General features: G+C 42.9%; 5 non-coding genes across 5 annotated transcripts; all 5 read right to left on the minus strand.

The window, feature by feature from the left end:
* Positions 1 to 2591: 2591 nt before the first annotated feature.
* Positions 2592 to 2664, minus strand: trnar-ucg (transfer RNA arginine (anticodon UCG)). The gene has a single exon. It is a non-coding gene; the product is annotated as a tRNA-Arg (tRNA).
* Positions 2665 to 3401: 737 nt separating this feature from the next.
* Positions 3402 to 3475, minus strand: trnai-aau (transfer RNA isoleucine (anticodon AAU)). Its single transcript has one exon. It is a non-coding gene; the product is annotated as a tRNA-Ile (tRNA).
* Positions 3476 to 3958: 483 nt separating this feature from the next.
* trnar-ucg (transfer RNA arginine (anticodon UCG)) lies at positions 3959 to 4031 on the minus strand. The gene has a single exon. It is a non-coding gene; the product is annotated as a tRNA-Arg (tRNA).
* A 736-nt stretch (positions 4032 to 4767) lies between these two features.
* Positions 4768 to 4841, minus strand: trnai-aau (transfer RNA isoleucine (anticodon AAU)). Its single transcript has one exon. It is a non-coding gene; the product is annotated as a tRNA-Ile (tRNA).
* Positions 4842 to 14118: 9277 nt separating this feature from the next.
* On the minus strand, positions 14119 to 14207 carry trnay-gua (transfer RNA tyrosine (anticodon GUA)). The gene is given in 2 exon segments: positions 14119 to 14154; positions 14171 to 14207. It is a non-coding gene; the product is annotated as a tRNA-Tyr (tRNA).
* Positions 14208 to 21477: the final 7270 nt, after the last annotated feature.

Here is a 21477-nt window from a genome sequence, read left to right on the forward strand (position 1 = left end):
GCTGTTGTTGCTGATGTTCGTGGCAAGTATGGGGATTGAACCCATGACCTTGGCGTTATTAGCACCACGCTCTGACCTGGGGCCTCATGTACAAAGCGTGCGTACGCACAAAATAGTGGCGTACGCACCTTTTCACGTCAACGATCAGATGTATCAAGAACGAAAAGACCGTGGAAATGTGCGGTGCCTCACGGCAGCTTCAGGGCTGGCGTATGCACTTTTCTGCAGCTGTTGATTCTTTAGCGACACCTAAGGTGATGTTGGGAAACTGTTATAATAAATAAATGTGAAAACAATTTGTCCTCAGACAGTGATGTGCACATTTGAGACACATGAACAATTAATACTGATAAACAATTATACACCCATGTGTCTGCAATTACACGAGTGGATATAAAAGCAGCGCAAAGTAGTGCAATACATACCATTAAAAACAATGGCTGCTTTAAAAGTATTAGAAGACTTTGCAAATGGTGCAATTCGAAGAGAGCGTGTGTTCACTACAACCGAGAGGATTAGCTGGCATATGATGGCGACTGATTACTCATTAGCCGTTTTGAGGGAAATCCTCCTAGAACTGTGCGCAGAGCTGCGGCCGGCGTTGGAGCGCAACACAGCAAGGAGCCATGCGCTGCCTGTGCCCACAGGTGATGTGCACACTGGGGTTCCACCCGGAGCATTCCAGAGGGAGCTGGCCAACCGATTGGGACTGTGCCAGTCTACCCTGAGCCGAGCCATGCCAGCCGCGTGGGACAGAATTATCCGCATCTCAGCCAGGTATATCAAATTCCCAACAGCTCAACATTAAAGCTCAATTTGAAGCGAGAGCCGATTTTGTAATCGGAGCTATCGACTGCGCACACATTGCTATAAAAGCGCCATCACATGATGAATTTGTATGTTAACAGGGAACATTTTCATTCATCATATGTATTTTCACACATATTTTCATCAGATCATATGTGATGCGTAAATGCAATTAACCAACATTGTGGCGAGGTGCCGTGGTTCAACGCATGATTCATACATTCTGAGTAACAGCATTGTTGGGAACAGACTACAAGGTGGCACTGTGCGTGATGGTTTGCTTCTTGGTGAGTAACTTCATTCTTGTAATTGTCCTAATATTATTCCCCGTGACGCGCATTGAGTATGTGCGCCCCCAATTTCTATCCCGTCTTCACAGCATCATTATTATATTATATATATTAGTCGGTGGTCAAAGTTAGTTTCTTGCTGTTTTTTGCTGGTTAAACTTCAGTTTAAGATCTTTCTAACAAGCCCCTGATCGTCTCTGTGTTCATATATTAATAACCCTGTGCGTAAAGTGTGAAATGTCTCAATCAGCCTCACCTTTTCCCCAGCGCACTTCTGCACGTTACTGTATGAACACGTTGTTGTGAGTTACACAAAAACATCGGTATTTAGCTTGGGGGTAATCAGAGTCACCCACATGAGCTCCCACCACCCCAGAGAGAGCAGTGTCACCCATTGTTGCCCCGACTCTCTGTTCAAACAGAGTCGGTCACCCCCCCACCCCCCATCCGACTGTTTTGGCCACACTGCAGCGGTGGGCAGCCAGTCTCCGTTTCACATCCACCTTAATGTTGGACCACTTCTTCTTCACCTCTGCTTGTGAGGCTTCTCAGACCCCCCAGCACTGACAGCCTCAGGCTCTCCCACCCACTCCTCTTGTGTTTGCCGGAGGACAGCGTGCCAAAGAACACATTTTTGCGGGCCTTCACTTCAGAAAGTAGCACCGACATCTCGCTTTCCGTGAAGTTCTTCTTTTTTCCGTCTTATTCATTCTTTTTTCTTTATTTTCTGACCGTACACAGAGGGGAATCACAGGTGCAGGGCTCATTTAAATAGGATTTGCGTATTTAAGTAGGGGCGTGGACAGGGAGGAGTCGGGTGCTCCGACATGTGCGCTCAATTACACGTTGATTGGGATGTACAAACGAAATGTGCTTGGATACATGCGTGCGCACAGATTCGTACATCCGACGTTGGAGGTCATTTGGGTTTGAGCGTACGCCATGTTTCAGTAGGAAATCCCCGCAAGTCTTTGTACATGAGGCCCCAGCTGAGCACAAAATTGCCCTATGAGCAAATTTGTGCGAGAATAAGTGCTCCCAGTGTTTTCTCTGATACCTATTTAAGTCACACAAACATTCTATACAGCTTGCATTTGGTATTGCGGATTTGGATGTTATCAGCAGGTGAGTTGAAAGACTTTTAGTTCTTCAAAAAATGCTTTCAATGCAATTATTTTATCATTTGTTATATGCTACAATGACTCGACGTGATAGAACTTACTCATTCAAGTCTCTCATCTTTTTTTATAGCTTGAGTGTAGGCAGTATGGGGAAGCCAAGATCATTGCGTAACATCAGCTTAACTTTGGATTTTTTTACCAGTAACAGACTGGTAAAATCCTCCGACTTTAATGGCATGCCATTCAGAGGATTTCTGACATGGAGTACAACTAGCAAAGTACTTAGCAGCTTTCACCATGTGTTTATTTGGTTAGTACTTAGTACAGTGCTCTTGATGTCTGTACAGTAATGACAGCATACAACTAAACAAGACAACCATGAAGGGACTCGAACCCTCAATCTTCTGATCCGAAGTCAGACGCCTTGTCCATTAGGCCACATGGTCTCACCTGAGTCATCCGGCCGGTACAGGGGTAGTCTGCTGCCAAGTGTGAAACAGCCAGGAATAAAATTGTGCCTCCAAGTCTGAGGCTCTGATCATCAGTTGGAAAAGTTTTGAGGGCCCTCTTCATGCTTAGAACCAGTTGCTGCCTCAAGTGGAAGAGTTTAGGGATCAGACCATTTTGACCACGACTGGAGGATCTCGTTCTACCAGTCGATCTTCCTTCCAACGTTCACCTCTGGTCACTCCTTATGAGTGTTGACTAAATGAATGAGATTGCGAATGCATAAGGGCTGAAATCATCTTCCACTCTGTGGTGATTAGGCTCCCCCTCTTGGATCAGTGTGATAAGCGTAGTCATCTGGAATACGCTGAGAATACAGTCTCTGCCGCTCTTCTTTGAATGAAGCCAGATCAGGCGGTATGGGCATCTGGTCAGAATATCATGTAGATTCCCCCCAGGGGAGATATTTTGGATCAGTTACACGGTGAGGAGGCCTAAGGGAAGGTCCAGGACTCACAAGAAATAAACCATGCTGGTTTTGCATTAGTATTTCTGTGTGTCCACCCGAGAAGAGGTGTAGATTATGTCCTGTGAGAATCGGGGCTAGGGATGTCTGCTCACATTGCTTCCCCTGTGATCCGTTCCAGGACAAGCAGCATCAAATATATTGATATATCTTTAAAAGAAATGTGTTATGGAAGGGCGCCTACACATATGCTGTTGTTGCTGATGTTCGTGGCCAGTATGGGGATTGAACCCATGACCTTGGCGTTATTATCACCACGCTCTGACCAGCTGAGCTAACCGGCCTGATTTTGATTTGCCCTATGAGCAAATTTGTGCGAGAATAAGTGCTCTCAGTGTTTTCTCTGTTACCTATTTAAGTCACACAAACATTCTATACAGCTTGCCTTTGGTATTGCGGATTTGGATGTTATCAGCAGGTGAGTTGAAAGACTTTTAGTTCTTCAAAAAATCCTTTCAATGCAATTATTTTATCATTTGTTATATGCTACAATGACTCGACGTGATAGAACTTACTCATTCAAGTCTCTCATCTTTTTTTATAGCTTGAGTGTAGGCAGTATGGGGAAGCCAAGATCAGTGTGTAATATCAGCTTGACTTTGGATTTTTTTACCAGTAACAGACTGGTAAGATCCTCCAAGTTTAATGGCATGCCATTAAGAGGATTTCTGACATGGAGTACAAGTAGCAAAGTACTTAGCAGCTTTCACCATGTGTTTATTTGGTTAGTACAGTGCTTTCGATTTCTGTACAGTAATGACAGCATACAACCACAAAGGGACTCGAACCCTCAATCTTCTGATCCGAAGTCAGACGCCTTGTCCATTAGGCCACATGGTCTCACCTGAATCATCAGGCCGGTACAGGGGTGGTCTGCTTCCAAGTCTGAAACAGCCAGGAATAAAATTGTGCCCCCAAGTCTGAGGCTCTGATCCTTAGTTGGAAAAGGGTCGAGGGCCCTCTTCTTGCTTAGAACCAGTTGCTGCCTCAAGTGGAAGAGTTTAAGAATCAGACCATTTTGACCACGACTGGAGGAGTTCGTTCTACGAGTCGATCTTCCTTCCAACGCTCACCTCTGGTCACTCCTTATGAGTGGTGACAAAATGAATGAGATTGCGAATGCATAAGGGCTGAAATCATCTTCCACTCTGTGGTGATTAGGCTCACCCTCTTGGATCAGTGTAATAAGCGTAGTCATCTGGAATACGCTGAGAATACAGTCTCTGCCACTCTTCTTTGAATGAAGCCAGATCAGGCGGGGTATGGGCATCTGGTCAGAATATCATGTAGATTCCCCCCAGGGGAGATATTTTGGATCAGTTGCACGGTGAGGCCTGAGGGAAGGTCCAGGACTCACAAGAAATAAACCATGCTGGTCTTGCATTGGTATTTCTGTGTGTCCACCCAAGAAGAGGTGTAGATTATGTCCTGTGAGAATCGGGGCTAGGGATGTCTGCTCACATTGCTTCCCCTGTGATCCGTTCCAGGACAAGCAGCATCAAATATATTGATATATCTTTAAAAGAAATGTGTTATGGAAGGGCGCCTACACATATGCTGTTGTTGCTGATGTTCGTGGCCAGTATGGGGATTGAACCCATGACCTTGGCCTTATTAGCACCACGCTCTGACCAGCTGAGCTAACTGGCCTGACTTTGAGTTGCCCTATGAGCAAATTTGTGCGAGAATAAGTGCTCTCAGTGTTTTCTCTGTTACCTATTTAAGTCACACAAACATTCTATACAGCTTCCCTTTGGTATTGCGGATTTGGATGTTATCAGCAGGTGAGTTGAAAGACTTTTAGTTCTTCAAAAAATGCTTTCAATGCAATTATTTTATCATTTGTTATATGCTACAATGACTCGACGTGATAGAACTTACTCATTCAAGTCTCTCATCTTTTTTTATAGCTTGAGTGTAGGCAGTATGGGGAAGCCAAGATCATTGCGTAACATCAGCTTAACTTTGGATTTTTTTTACCAGTAACAGACTGGTAAAATCCTTCGACTTTAATGGCATGCCATTCAAAGGATTTCTGACATGGAGTACAAGTAGCAAAGTACTTACCAGCTTTCACCATGTGTTTATTTGGTTAGTACTCAGTACAGTGCTCTCGATTTCTGTACAGAAATGACAGCATACAACGAAAAATATGGGATCAAAAAAGGGTCAGAAACATTTTGTACTTGTACAATGATGTTCACACGTGTGATAAAGTTTTGAAGTTGTAAAAATATTTTGTGTCTATGTAAAAACATTTTGTGCATTTGTAACAAAGTTTTGAAGTTGTAAAAACATTTTGTGCATGTGTAACAAAGTTTTGAAGTTATAAAAATAGTTTGTGCATGTGTAACAAAGTTTTGAAGTTGTAAAAATAGTTTGTGTATGTGTAACAAAGTTTTGAAGTTGTAAAAACATTTTGTGCACGTGTAAAACTAAATCCGACAGACACACAAATTTCCCACCTTCAAGTACGACCCTGAAGTTACAAATTTACAAAAGTCAAGTTACGAGTACGAACTTTGACCCTGTTTTGACGCCCGAGTGAATAGCCAATCAGCATGTTGCTTACTGACTTGCCAATCAACCCGGTGCCCACCCACGCGCCAAGCAACCATCCAATCAAGGAGCAGCAATTTCTGCCGGCCGGGATCTGAGCACCAACGACACTCAGTGGGCACAGTGGGCATCAGTTGGTACTGATGGAGGAAAAACAGCATGGAGTCAAACGCTTCTGCTCAGGTAAGTTAATTAAAGATATCAGCAATTTCACGATGAAGCAAAAGTTTCTCAACTTTGTCATATAAGCGGTCATATAGGCCTAACGATGTGAAATGACAGGTGCCATGCCAAAAGTTGATTCCTGCCAGAAATTGATTTCCGGCACGCGGGAGCGCGCACAGTCTGTTCAATTTGAAAAGCGTAGCTCAGTGTTTCGATGTTTCCCTCCTCTACTCACCACACCTGATTCAAATGATCAGCTCGCCATCAAGCTCAGCAGTGGCCTGATAAGGAGCCATTCATTTGAATCAGGTGTGTTGGAGCAGGGAACATAAAACATGCAGGGCAGTGGGTCCCGAGGACCGGAATGAAGAAACACTGGTATGTGGCTCATATATGTGAGACGATAATGACGATCGTGTGTTGACTATAATCATCAAATGATGTTATTATTTTTTATCTGTGTTTATGTGTTTATCGTTGTTGGATAGATGGTGATTTATATCTGGCTTACATTAAGGCTTATAAAGACATTTGGATACTGGATATTTCTTTTTGGTCTCAAAATGACTTTTTATCACTCTGCAGAGTTATATTTACAAGATTTGACCGTTATATCCCTACCTGACAGGCAGCATACCTTTTGTGATGGATACTCCCACAGGAGTCTATTTGGTGTTGCTAATGTTTAGATTTTATGATAGATGGGCTACATCTGTATATTTTTGGAGTTCATAAATTGCACAGAATGTATTATACACTTGCTTATGGGGGAGGTATAAATGATAACCTCTTCAATTCCTCTATGGCAGGACGTGATGGTGGGCAGGCATATTCTGGACCGACTGCAGTCCAGTTTGGAGCAGGCATTGCGGCGACTGCCCTTGGACCTGGACTATCTCGAGTTCATATGCATGAGTGAAATGACTCTGATTATGTCACTCTCTGCTCACATAGACTTCACACGGGAGGTAAGTTAAATGGTGTTTGTTCGATGTGGCTTGGTTATTCTGCAGGGTTCCTAGGTTTTGATAAAACCTGCAATAGTCATGGAAAGCCCCCTGGTTGGTCTAATATTTACAGCCAATTCAGACATTTATGTATCTTGTTCACATGTTCCAATCAGTCCACAGACAGAAGTTAGATGCCAAAGATAAAAAACTATTGTATTCTTGGATTTAATGTTACACCACTTTGATAAATAAGGTCCACTGACGGCAGTGACAAATGAAAATGTTCTTCCTTCTTTCTTTTAGGTATTTGAAGGTCTTCTCCAGCTGCACACCCTCATCAGCACTGAATTAGATGGGAGAAGAAAAGCAGTTGTAGTGGACAGGACTGCTGGAGAAAGGGGGTGTCCAAAGTTGGTTATTTCCAAAGACCACCTCCTGCATTTGATTGAAATCGACCTCTCTGTCCCCTGTATTTCCAAACTGCTGGGTGTATCAGTGAGCACACATTACATTACAATACATTAATAAACCATTAATACAGAAATATTCCATACCTCCTGCTTTATAAGCAGCCAACCTCCCGTCAGTTCCCTCATTTTGGGGTATGTTTCAGTCAGGGCTCTGGCAATCTACATTCAGATAGACATGAAAATCATGAGGTTTTTTAATGCTTACTCTCCCTGCTTTTCTCCCAATTTTGGATATACACAATTTAGCTCATGCATGGGCCAAATCAGATTCTTATACCACACAAAGTGGCAAAAGGTATTTATAATTTATGAAAAGAATATATATTTTTTTTATGATGCATTCCTGAAGTTTACATAGTATAGGTAACTAAACATGTATCTTTCCAAACATGATAACATTGCAATACCTTGTCTGGTGCCAAAAGTGAGCTGAACACCATGGAATTTTACTCATGTATGTTTTAGCTAAAAAACATACAAATGTAATACTAATGTAATCTAAGGAGGAGGGGGGCTGTTGGTGGTTAGGTTACGTCATAGCCATGATCATGTACACTGATGAAATGAATGAATGAAAATACACTCTCACGTGGTGCTAATTGAACCCTTGAAGAAAAGACTGGATTACCGGTAGGACCACGTTGGGCAAAACAAGCGATGCGGTTAGGCTTTCTTTTGGTGATACTCACTCATTAAACTGATGAAATTTTGCAGTGGATAGCCTGAGTAACTGGCATGCCGGGAGGCCGCGGATGAGTTTTTCTTACTTGTGAGCAATGAAGTCGGCGGTGATCAGAGTAATTTGTGGTTATTATCAGTATAAGCAGAGCGAATCACAACTTTAATGAGTGCGGCTCAGTTTGGCATTATTGTCAGTCTTTTAGAAAAACATTTAATTTTATTAAAATAGAAAAATAAAATGTATAGCCTGTAGCCTAGGCTGTAAAAATAATAGTCATTATTAAAGTAGTCGGCTAGACTTAATTGTGTAGCCGGCTATATGTGCTGGCCGGCTACAAGGAAAGCCCTGATTATGAACTGGGAGATTTAGCATTAGCTGGTTGGAAGTCAGCACAGTTATGTCAGTTGAACTGCAGTAAAACAACGCAGGCACACACGCACACACACACTCACACAGTCGGCTGACACGGTGACACTGACTAGCGCCTCTCGCACGCGCGCATGAAACTACAGTTTTTGTCAGAAGACCCGTCCTTTCACATCGTTAGGCCTATATGACCGTTTATATGACGACATTGAGAAACTTTTGCTACATCGTGAAATTGCCGATATCTTTAATTAACTTACCTGAGCAGAAGCGTTTGACTCCATCCTGTTTTTCCTCCATCAATACCAACGTGTGCCCACTGAGGTGCTGTTTACACATACCCGGGTATTTTGAAAAACGCATATTTTCTAACCTTCGTTTTCAAAAAAAACTTGGTGCACACAGCCCCGTTTTAAAAAAAAAAACACGTCTACATTGATCCGCATAAATTCGCTATCAGGAGCTATTAAATTAGGCCAAGCCTGATGGTGGCAGTGTTAGAACAATGAGAATCCCACACAAGCCAATCAGAAGCCTAATAGAGAACCGCTGACAAGAAGAACTTCCGGATCCTTTTCTGTAATTTTCAAAATCACACAAGCGAGTATAGCCACAGCTGGTATAGCTCTCAACAACAGAAATGCTGCTAGTACCTCCATGCTTGCCAGATAAACAATGAATGGCGTTATAACGCTAGCATCCTGCCAATATGGCGGATAGGGGCGGGGCTCTGTACTATGACGACAACTCCGCATTCCATTCTGAAAACTCCGTTTTCGTCTCTTTCAACCAGTTTACACACAAACGCTAAACGGAGTTTTTAAAAAATCTCCACTTTTGCCGGTGTTCTTTTAGGCTTCGTTTTTGGAGGAAAAACTCCGTTTGTGTATAAACGAAAGGCACAAACGAAGGGAAAGGTCTTCGTTTTTCAAAATACCAGGGTATGTGTAAACAGCTCCTGAGTGTCGTTGGCGCTCAGATCCCGGCCGGCAGAAATTGCTGCTCCTTGATTGGATGGTTGTGTGTCCGTCGGATTTAAAAACTTCAAAACTTTGTTACACATACACAAACTATTTTTACAACTTCAAAACTTTGTTACACATACACAAACAATTTTTATGACTTCAAAACTTTGTTACACATACCCAAACTATTTTTACAACTTCAAAACTTTGTTACACATGCACAAAATGTTTTTACAACTTCAAAACTTTGTTACACATGCACAAAATCATTTTACAACTTCTTTAAAAAATCTTTCTGAACCTTATTTGATCCCATATTTGTGGGTTCGAGTCCCATCTGAGGTGTGTAGCAGAGTGGCGCAGCGGAAGCGTGCTGGGCCCATAACCCAGAGGTCGATGGACCGAAACATCCTCTGCTATGTATAAATTTTCAAATCAAACTCAACATCTCTCATTAAAAAAACCTGGAAAAGATGATGTAACATTTAGCAACATCACAATCTACACTTGACCAACTCTGAAAGCCTTTCTACACACTCTTAATTAAAAATCGTTTGGTGTGCACATGAGTGTCCTCCATTGTCCACTTTTCTGATATAAGTAAGAAAAAATAATTATTGTGTCAAAATACTGAAATCTTTCACTTTTGTTAAATAGATTAGAGGATCGTTTACCCGATTTCTTTTTATCGTGTATTTTATTTTGAATAGTCACGTGGATAAGGCATTGGCCTCCTAAGTCAGGAATTGTTGGTTCGAGTCCCATCTGAGGTGTGTAGCAGAGTGGCACAGCGGAAGCATGCTGGGCCCATAACCCAGAGGGTGATGGACCGAAACCATCCTCTGCTATGTATTTATTTTCAAATCATACTCAACATCTCTCACTAAAACAAACCTGGAAAAGATGATGTAACATTCATAGCATCACAATTGACACTTCACCAACTCTGAAACCCTTTCTCCACACTCTTAATTCAAACTAGTTTGGTGTGGACATGAGTGTTCTCCAAAGTCCACTTTTCTGATATAAGTAAGAAAAAAGAATTATTGTGTCAAAAGACTGAAATCTTTCACTTGTGTGAAATGGAATTTTAGGATTGTTTACCCGATTTCTTTTTGTTGTGTTTTTTATTTTGAATAGTCACGCGGACAAGGCATTCACCTCCTGAGCCAGGGATTGTGGGTTCGAGTCCCATCAGAGGTGTGTAGCAGAGTGGCACAGCAGAAGCGCCTCTGTGGCCTAATGGATAAGGAACTGCACCAAAGCTGGGGAACAATAGTCTTTATAAGGGGGGGAAGAGGAAGGAGGGGGAAAAGAAAAATGAGAAAATTGCAGGTTCAAATCCTGATTGGAACATGCATCAATTCATGCAAACTCTAACAAAGTGCTGTAAATCTAACAAATATAAACTGATACAAATACAATTGGTAAGAATAATAATGCAATTTGTTGCAATAATAACAATACAGAGAAGAGTATTAAACCACCACACACCCAATACTGCTTATATATTTTATATTATAAAATATATGCGCGCATCCACAGCCTGGTAAAATATAACAATGGATCAATGTAAAAAAAAGTCACAATATCACAGGGAGACGAAAAACACAATTATCACAATGTAATTGTCACAAAAAGTCTTACCATCGGTTGCTCAGGCACCGGTTGCGCTAATGGGGGTGCAAAGGCTGCAGCATCACAGACAGCAAGGGTGGTCGAGAGAGGAAGGATGGAGGTGGAGGTGGTTGTGGAGGATGGAGCAGAGGCGGCGTAACGGCTCATTGCTGAGGTTGGTCCATAGCTGGTGAATGTGGTCATTGTCGAAGATGGACCATGGGCGGTGACAGTGGCCATCATGGATGATGGAGCAGAAGGCACCATGGTCATCCAGTCGAAAGACTGAAAAAAATGTCACGTCAAAACATGTTTATGGATTTGTTTATGGATTATGCTTTTAATCTATTTACTCTTTAGATGGTATACATGTTATATTGTTTGTTTCTATTTTTTTCTTCATTGAGCTATTCAAATAAAGTTTCAAATTCAAATTCAAAATTTATTTATATAGCACATTAAAACAGCCTCAGCTGACCAAAGTGCTTCACAACAGCAACTGCATCACAAGAGAGTCATCAATAAAAGCAATAAGAATGACTTATCATCATCACAGATAAAAATAAAATTCAAGATAAAATTAGCAATAAAATAACAATAACAATAAAAGTAGCAACCCAAGGTGAACTCCATTTCAGCTAGTGGAAGGCCAGGGAAAAGAGATGTGTTTTCAGTCTAAGTTAGTAGTGCTATACAAATAATACTACATGTACTGTATTTATTAAGAATAGTTACCAGTTCTGTAGTCTGGACAGTGGCAGGAGTGCTGGCTACACTGGTCGTGGCAGGTGATGAGCCATTAGACGGGTCCAGCATCTCAATAGTAGGATCCAGGTTGAGGTCCAAACTGCTGTCTCCAAAGCCCTCGTCCTCCAACTCTTCCTCTGTGCCCACATCTTCCAACAGCTGGTCTGTTGCCTCAGAGTCAGGATCCACATCCTGCAAGGCCTGTCCTGTTTGGCTATACAGGTATTCTACACCTAGGAGTTTACCTGGGACAGATGTTAGAACACAATAGAGGGAAATCAGTTAAAATGAATATATGAATTTATGAATACAAGTGCTTTAAAGCCAAAACTCACCAGTATAGACAGATGGTGGCTGAAAAGATGGTATAAGCCGTCTTCCAAGCACCAGAGCACTGAGGTTGTTGGCACAGTGCACCATGTCCCCAGAGTAGCTCAAGATGGACGGAGGTTCGCCTGCCAGAGAAGCTACTTTGCGGTCCTGATTCCACCTGTTCAGGCCTTCCAGGAGGTACAGTTGGAAATTCAAACTGTTGGCACTTGTTCCTTTGGATGAGATGAATAACTTTAAGTTAATTGTTTTGTGTTTGGCTATTTGAAAGACATTCATCGTGTCACCTTTCATATTTCTCATGAATACTGATTTATACTGACCGGGAATGAACCTGTTCAGGTGAAGGTGAAATGACTACAGTGATGTGGACCCCCTTGCACATCGGTAGTTGGGCAGGACAATACCCTCTTTGGTGGTGGTGCCAGTCTGTGTGTAGAGGAGCAGTCCGGGTTCATCCTGAATGCACTTCACATGCCTCTTCTGGACTTGCCAGATATGCTGCATTCTCTCCTGGTCCAAGAGAGGGACACCAAGAAGGTCTCGACCCTTTACTCCCATCAGCTCGTTGAGGAGACGCTCGATCGTCAAAATGGTCTGCTGCTCTCCTCTCGTCCGCCTTCGGCAGTGCAGGGCCAATTCCTCCTTGGAGATCCGTTGGTCCACCATAGTGTCGGTGATGCCAGGGACACCTTCATGGATCAACTGCTCCCTCTTGGCCCGCCTCAGCAGAGACACATCCCCACTGTCCCATTCAAAAATGCAGCGGGACATACGCGCCATGAAAATGGGGTAAAGTGTGCATCCTTCGTGCAAACAGCTGCCAGACGCCGCATGAAGTGGTAGATGTCCAGCTTCAAGACTAAGTCTGGCCACCCACCAAATCGCTGCTTGAGCTTGGTCTGCCCAGTGCCCTCCCTACAGCAGTCACAGTCCACATAAAGAACTTGGTGTGGAGCCACACCTGCATCAGTGTACCTCTGGATGAGGCCAGCTGCCATTCGGTCCAGGGCAGGACCCTCTTGAGCTGTCAGAACACTGATGAGGATCTGGCCCACCTCATTTCCAACAGATGTCAGCCACAAAGCTGTCCCCTTTGTTAACCCTGACAGCTTCTTTGTGATCTGTATTCACACAGAAAAGACAGCAAGTGATGCTTGATTATCTATATATGAAACATTACTTTCATATTTCAGGTCTATACTACTACTAGATGGTTTATTTTCAACTCTTTTAATATTAAAAATGTAAAAACAGTTGCCTTTTTGGTGGAGTCCATCTTCAAGATGCCGCCATATGTGGACGTTATGCTGGCTTTAACGTGGTCCAGCCTGCCCAAGATATCCCTGCCATTAACAGCCAACATCCACCTGTGGGAGGGGATTGTTTCAGGCTCAGGTGGATCCTGAAACCTCACAGGAAGCAAGCTTGGCTGGGAGGTGAAGTTGGAGCAGGCACCGAGATACCGGCAAATACGCTTCAGCCACTCCTCGCTGTGGTTCTCCCGCAGCTGCCTCACCAGGCAAGAAGCAGTGTTGTTTTCGTCAACGATGACAAGAAGGTGGGATCTTTTTTCAGCGATGCAAACAATTTCGGTCGGGGGGTTGCCGTGACCCAGATTCGACCAGGGGTTCCTGCGACCACAACGCAGAGTACTAACCACAATACAATCACGGCCGGTTGTGGGTTTTTGTCGTGTGTGGCTTTGATGTGATCCGAAACACCTTCATATCCCAAGGATAGCATATGTAGCTCTGCGGCATGTGGCTGGCAGGCATGTTTTTTTTTGTGTTTGGAGCAAAATCATTAACAGCAGAGATAAAGAGGAAGACGAGCTTTCCTTACGGTTTGGGGTCAGCAACAGGTGTTGCAAGACAACACACTGTGAGGTATCTTTGGGGCGTAAGTGAGCTGGGATACCCAGGGAGTAGATGGTTTAGGGTGATCCTTTTCTATAGCAGTGGGAGAAGTAAGAGAGTAAAACCAGCGTGCCAAGCTAGCCAGGAGTTGAACCTAGCTTTGAAAGGATTGACGGAGTTGGCCAAAAAGATTCTCTGTGCACATAAGCTTGACACATCCTTCGAGCCAGAATTGAACCAGCGACCTAAGGATAACTGTTGTTGGGCACCTACAGTCCTCCGCTCTACCAACTGAGCTATCGAAGGGAGCAAAGCCCACATCCTTTTCATGAATCCTGTATGAATGCATGTAACCAGGCTTAAGATGCGTATCATGGGACACCTGCAGTTCTCTGCTGTACCAAATGAGTTATGGAAGCGAGCCAGGGGCTTGGGCTTGTTTATCAGTTAAATAAACACAAAAAGTGATGAGAAACCATCAGTTTAAGATGCGTTTCAGATCAAATCAGCCTCAGTTTCTATCATGCATTTAGTCGTTACAAAAACATATCCGGCATCTATCTGGGAAAGTCTCCACATCGTCCAACACAGATGTTGATCCTCAATATACCCTCACATTGTCCAGCGCAAAGGTCCACGCTTTTGGTTTGGGTTCTTTTTTTGGAAAGGTCTATCCATCCATTCATTTCTCACACGTGCTTCATCGTCTGTTGTTGGGTTGTTTACACTATGTTCGTGGTGGCGTGAAAAACTTTCCCTTTAAGTAGAGCTGAATAACACAAAGCATATGTGGCCTTTGACGGCTCATTAAAGCTGCCGTAGGCAGGTTTTCAAAATTCCGAGTCTAAAGTCGGAAAATTTGAACTGATACAACTTTCAGGTCCCTCCCCCAACCTCTACCAAGCTCCAAACCGCCCCCTAAACCTCTCCCCCTCTGTGGACGAGGTTGTGCACGTGAGTTCCCACCAGTGTGCGCGCACACAAGCTGGGGGCAGACTCACGCTCAGCTCAACATAACGAGACTGAGTGTAACCATTGTCTCCCATAAAACAAGAAAGAGATTCATATAACAGCTGTAATTACCTGTCGAGAAGAAATATGGCCAAGTCTGCATCTAACTTGAAGCCTTTGAGGTCCCGTAGTTCTTTCCACCTCTCAAATGCTACTCCAATGTTGACCCGAGTTTTATTCCGCGCTCGGTCAATTCCTTTTCTTCGAACGTCCTTTTCCGCTTCTTTTTTCTTCTTCTTCGAAATTTTGGATGTGTAGGCAGTAGTTGGCAAAGGTGGAATGGGAAGATTTGTTTTTTTCGGCTGCTGCGCCATTTTCGCTAAGAAGCCGATATCAATCTGGTCTCTGACTGGGAGAACTTTAGTTCGCATGAATGGGGGGAGGGGGGCGGGCTCGGTAGCAGCGTGTGTACAAGCTGTGATTGCCAGGTAGCCATTCCTCCCCCCCTAACGTAATTGGTTAAAAACAGCCGGGAGCGCTCGATTTTTGCAAGCACGATTACAGGTTTTAGAGGGAGCTACAGAATTCGGGATTTTTCCTAAACAGCCTATAAAATATTCTACTTCCAGAATCCCATGACAGTTCAAGCTAATATGACTAAAAAAAAGTTGCCGACCGCAGCTTTAAAAAGGCACTATTTGTAATTGGGGCCTGTTTGGATGTTTGACACTTTGACACCTTTTGTGCATTTTTGCTGTTTGATACTTTCAGACGTTTGATGTGGGACAGAGGCCTGAAGACAAAAATTCCAAAAAAGATGGAGAAATCTAAGTTCAAAGTGGGACCTTTTTTCAGCAATGCAAAAAAAAACATTTGTGCCTGGTGTTGCCGTGACCCAGATTCAAACCGGGGTTGCCACAACGCAGAGTACTAACCACTATACGATCACGGCAGGCTGTCCTGTTTGTTTGTGTGTGGGTTTCCGCATTTATGTGATTCAAAACACCTTCAAATCCCAAGGATAGCATATCTAGCTCTGCTGCATGTCGCTTTCAGGCAGGTTTTTTTCTGTTTGGAGCAAAAGCATTGTCAGGAGAGATATAGATGGAAGAAGAAGTTTCCTTTTGGAGCTGCAAGACAGCACGGTGTGTGGCATCTTTGGGGCATAGGTGTGCTGGGATACTCAGGGAGTCGTGTGAAGAAGGTTTCATGAGCAGGGCTGGACTGGCCCTATTAATAAATAACTTAATATTATGGAAACACTATTTGGATGATGTGCTTTGTATATTTAAGGGTTCGCTAGTGGAGTTACAAATGTTTTTCACATATCTGAATACACAAATTGTATAAACGTTCAAACAGAAATTGTTATTTAACGCATCTGCCTCTTTTACGCAGACACGTGCCCTCCTGTCGTGGTGATAGAGCTGTTGCCAGAGGAGCCCGACATGTCGTCCTCATCCTCCTCTTTGCGGCAGGCCAGGGCACCAAGGGTCTTGACGGAGGAGCACACAGCACGCCGTCACAATGTTGCACACTTTTTCAGGGCGATATTGGAGCGTTCCCCCAGCGCTTGACAGGCACATCCACCGGCCTTTCAGCAAACCATTCGCGCGCTCTATGGTGACTCTGGTGCGCGCGTGGGCCCGGTTGTACGCTTGCTCCTGCTGTGTCTGCGGGTTAGTTAGTGGAGTCATGAGCCATTGTTTCAGCGGATAGCCTTGATCACCTAGGAGGCAAGTAGCATTGCATTCATTAAATTCACATGTTGCAGTACAGCTTGAAACACATAACCATGCATATAACCAATGTTGCAAACATGCTGCGCAACACTCACCAATAAGCCATCCATCCTCAACAGCTCCTTCTTGTAAACGAAGGCCCACGGAGCTGTTCTGCAAAATAAACGAATCGTGCGTCCCCCTGGCCATCGGGCAACGACATTGAGAAGCAGCACATCACTGTCGCATATCAGCTGTACATTAATGGAGTGCTTCCCCTTCCTATTCACGAAGTTGTATTCGTGCTGTGATGGTACTTTTAGTGCGACGTGAGTGCAGTCTATTGCTCCTATCACGTTGGGGAACGCGCGATACCATAAAACCCTCGCTTAATGTCTGCCTGGCGTGGAGCCCCATAAGGGAATCTAATGTAAGTCGATGTCAAAGAAATAATCGCATCCAACACTGTGGGCAGAATTCGGCTCATGGACGGCTGAGAAATGCCGCATCGATCTCCTACCTCGCGCTGAAATGTACCTGTAGCCAAAAAGCTCAGAGTGGACAGCATCTGTATGTGCACAGGTATGGCTTGCGTGCGCTTAGTTTTTCGCTCGAGAAATGGCCCCAATTCACGGAAGAGGTCGAGCAATATAGGTTTTGGAAATCTGAACCTGCTTAGAAGCCACTCACTACTTTCTGCAAATAAATCTGCACGCTCCCTAAACACGCGCTCCCTCCGTAGCGCACGGTTTTCCAGATCCTCAAGCAATGCAAGTTGGGCCATGTTGCGTTCTGAATGGCATGTCCTATGTGTGCCTTTTATACCCATATCAATTAAACTAGGCTGATTATTGTCAGGTGTTCTGGTGAAACAATTATTGTTACACTGAATGAAATTCAATGAACGCCAGGTAGGTCTATACACCGTGCTTTGGAATTGCATAGGCTACACGGACCCAAATGCCGTCAGACATACTGTAATGCAACAATTGAATGAACATTGTAATATTCTCCTGTGCAGCGATCAACACCATTTGCAGTTTCGGAATTCTACCACTAGGCAATGTGCGTAAGCATGGTCAAAACTGTGCATAGATTTAGGCACATTTCTAAGTTCAAGTACATGTTCATAAATCCCACACTTTGCTCAGGAATGATCGCACGCACGCTTTACGCACAGATCTGTTCCTAAGAACGCTTGATAAATGAGGGCCCTGAAGATTTTAGGAGAAACAGCGACGAAATGATTACCAACTTCTCAAGAAGGGGTTACCATAGAACAGTTTTGAACAATGCCATAGCAAAAGTAGAAACCATTCCAAGGTCTAACTTACTGTCAACAAAAAATAAGGTTAAATCAAATAAAAGGATAATATTCTCAACTGAATACCATAGGCAATCAGTGACTTTACGCACCATCATAAATAAACACTGGCATATTTTAAAATCAGAAACCCAACTCAAAAGTACATTTCAAGAACACCCTTTAATAGTATACAAGAGAGGTAAAAACTTAAGAGATCAGTTGGTGCATTCCTATCTTCCTCCTAACACTTCCAGTTCCCAACAAGTGTTAAACTCCTATCCCAGATGGGAATAGACGTTGTGGATCATGTACTCAATGTACCTACACCTACAAATGCAGTAAATTTAAACATCCACACACAGAAAAAGATATCCAAATTAAAGGGATCATCTCATGTAACACTACATCTGTAATTTATTTGCTTACTTGCCCTTGTGGTAAATCATATGTTGGCAAAACTTCTAGAGCTCTAAAAACGCGAATTGCAGAGCACAGAAGCACCATTAGATGTAAGAATTTAAACTATCCTGTGGCAGCTCACTTTGCGGAGTTTTATCACCCCATTTCTTCATTAAAATATATTGGAATTGAGAAGGTGACTCTGCCCCATAGGGGTGGTAACCTAGACTTGTTGTTATCAAGAAGGGAACATTTTTGGATTTACCATCTTAGAACTCTAGCACCTCACGGTTTGAATGTGGATTTTGATTTAAAATGTTTCTTGTGATTGACACTTGATATATGGACCTATTATGATTAACTGATGATATTATTTATGATGATCCATTTGGACTGATGCTGTAATATCATCTTTTGATCCTTGATCTTTTTCTTTTGTTTTTCTGTCTCTTTTGGTTTTTTGATTTTTTTTATGTAAAGATAACATGATGTAGTACTTAGTGTTTACATAGGATGTGGACTGATTGAAAAAAAGTTATTTAATTGTTATTTGAAAAAACATTGTATCCAATCCTTAATTGTAAACAATTGAACACTAATTGAGTGCCTACACACCTGTCTGTAGCCTAATTATGTGTCAGGTGGGAGCAATTGAGCTTCCCTTTAAAAGGCAAGATACTACCTGTTGTTGGATACGTGACCTGAGGAAGGCTGACACAGGCCGAAACGTTGTCACAATAAAAGATCATCACTGCAACTCGGGAGTGTGCGGCACTTATCTCTTTTCTCAATTGGAGCAAAAGCATTGTCAGGAGAGATATAGATGGAAGAAGAAGTTTCCTTTTGGAGCTGCAAGACAGCACGGTGTGTGGCATCTTTGGGGCATAAGTGTGCTGGGATACTCAGGGAGTCGTGTGAAGAAGGTTTCATAAGCAGGGCTGGACTGGCATCTGAAAAGGGCCCGGGCACTTTTTGATCACTGAGGGCCCAGCGCGCATATGTATATATATGTGTATATATATATATGTATATATGTATATATATATGTGTGTATATGTGTATATGTGTATATATGTGTATATGTGTATATATACACATATGTATATATGTATATATATATATATAATGTGTGTATATATATATATGTGTGTGTATATATATATATATATATATATGTGTGTGTATATATATATATATATATATATGTGTGTGTATATATATATATATATGTGTGTGTATATATATATATATATATATATGTGTGTGTATATATATGTATATGTGTGTGTGTATATATGTATATATATATATATATATGTGTGTGTGTGTGTGTATGTGTATATATATGTATATAAAAAATAAATGGAGACACATGGGTGTATTAATTGTTTATCAGTATTAATTGTTCATCTATCTCAAATGTACACATCACTGTCTGAGGACTAATTGTTTTCACATTTATTTATTATAACAATTTCCCAACATCACCTCAGGTGTCGCCAAAGAATCAACAGCTGCAGAAACGTGCGTACGCCAGCCCTGAAGCTGCCGTGAGGCACCGCACATTTCCAGGGTCTTTTTGTTCTTGATACATCTGATCGTTGACGTGAAAAGGTGCGTACGCCACTATTTTGTGCGTACGCACGCTTTGTACATGAGGCCCCGTGTCTTCACATACCTTTAGAAAAGTCTGCAGGACCAATGAATGGGTATGTGAAAGTGAGCCTAGGCTGACAATACATGCATATTTATATTTTGCAGGCCTTGTTGGCGCAGTAGGCAGAGGGTCAGTCTCATAATCTGAAGGTTGTGAGTTCGACCCTCACACGGGGCAGGTGTTTTGATGTGGTGTTTATACCACTTCCCCTCAGTTACAGCTGGAAACTTGCTGGGCACAAGTGGCTCCGATTATTCTCTGTTGGGGCTGCAGAAAGCCCACTCGGAAGCTCAGTCACTCCAAAGTGTGGAAGGTGTCAAACGCAACTTATGGGCCTTCGAACCATCTCTCTTTTTGAAAATCAAGTTACACCCTGGCCAAGACCCATGACAAAGGACAGGAAGTTCATCACGCTAACATAATAGAATACGCTGTGTGACAAGAGCACCTTTGCAGACTCTCCTTCTCTTGACATAGACTGACATGGGACAATTCAGTCAAGTTTATCCCACCTGAAACTACCTCTTTTGCCACTTTCCATAAACTTTCAAAATGAGAATGAAAGCCAGATGAAGAAACTTGTGAGTTGATTGTTTAACCTCTAGTCCAGACAACAGGTCTTTTGAATAAGTAGCTACGTGCTCAACAAGCCATGTCATCACATATTTTAGCAAAGTCTGCAGGACCAATGACTGGGTATTTGATGTGGTGTTTATAGCACTTCACCTCAGTTACAGCCGGAAACATGTTGGGCACAGGTGCTAGTGGCACAGTGGATAAAGCGTCTGACTACGGATCAGAAGATTCTAGGTTCAACTCCTGGCTAGCTCGGTATGCTGGTTTTAGTCTCTCACTTCTCCCACTGCTATAGAAGAGGATCGCTTTAAACCTTCTACTCCCTGGGTATCCCAGCTCACTTACGCCCCAAAGATACCTCACAGTGTGTCGTCTTGCAACACATGTGGCTGACCCCACACCGTAAGGAAAGCTCGTCTTCCTCTTTATCTCTGCTGTCAATGATTTTACTCCAAACACCAAAAAAAACATGCCTGCCAGCCACATGCCGCAGAGCTACATATGCTATCCTTGGGATACGAAGGTGTTTCGGATCACATCAAAGCCACACACGACAAAAACCCACAACCGGCCATGATCGTATGGTGGTTAGTACTCTGCGTTGTGGTCGTAGCAACCCTAGTTCAAATCCGGGTCACGGCAACCCCCTGACAGAAATTCTTTGCATTGCTGAAAAAAGATCCCACTTTCAACTTACATTTCTTAAACTTTAAAAAAAAAAATTGTCTACAGGCCTCTGTCCCGTGTCAAAGGTCTGAAAGGAATTAAACAGCACAAATGCAGAAGGTCTGCCCATTTAAAGAGCATAAAAGGGGTCAAAGTATCAAACAGGCCCCAATGAGAAATAGTGCCTTTTTAATGAGTCGCCAAGGCTGCATATGTTCTGTGTTTTTTAGCTCTTCTAAAGGGAGTTATTTTGCACACCGCCACGCCCATAGTATAAACAACCTTACAACAGAAGATGAA

Source organism: Odontesthes bonariensis, chromosome 8, assembly GCF_027942865.1.
Source record: "Odontesthes bonariensis isolate fOdoBon6 chromosome 8, fOdoBon6.hap1, whole genome shotgun sequence".
In the NCBI taxonomy this organism is placed as follows: Eukaryota; Metazoa; Chordata; class Actinopteri; order Atheriniformes; family Atherinopsidae; genus Odontesthes; species Odontesthes bonariensis.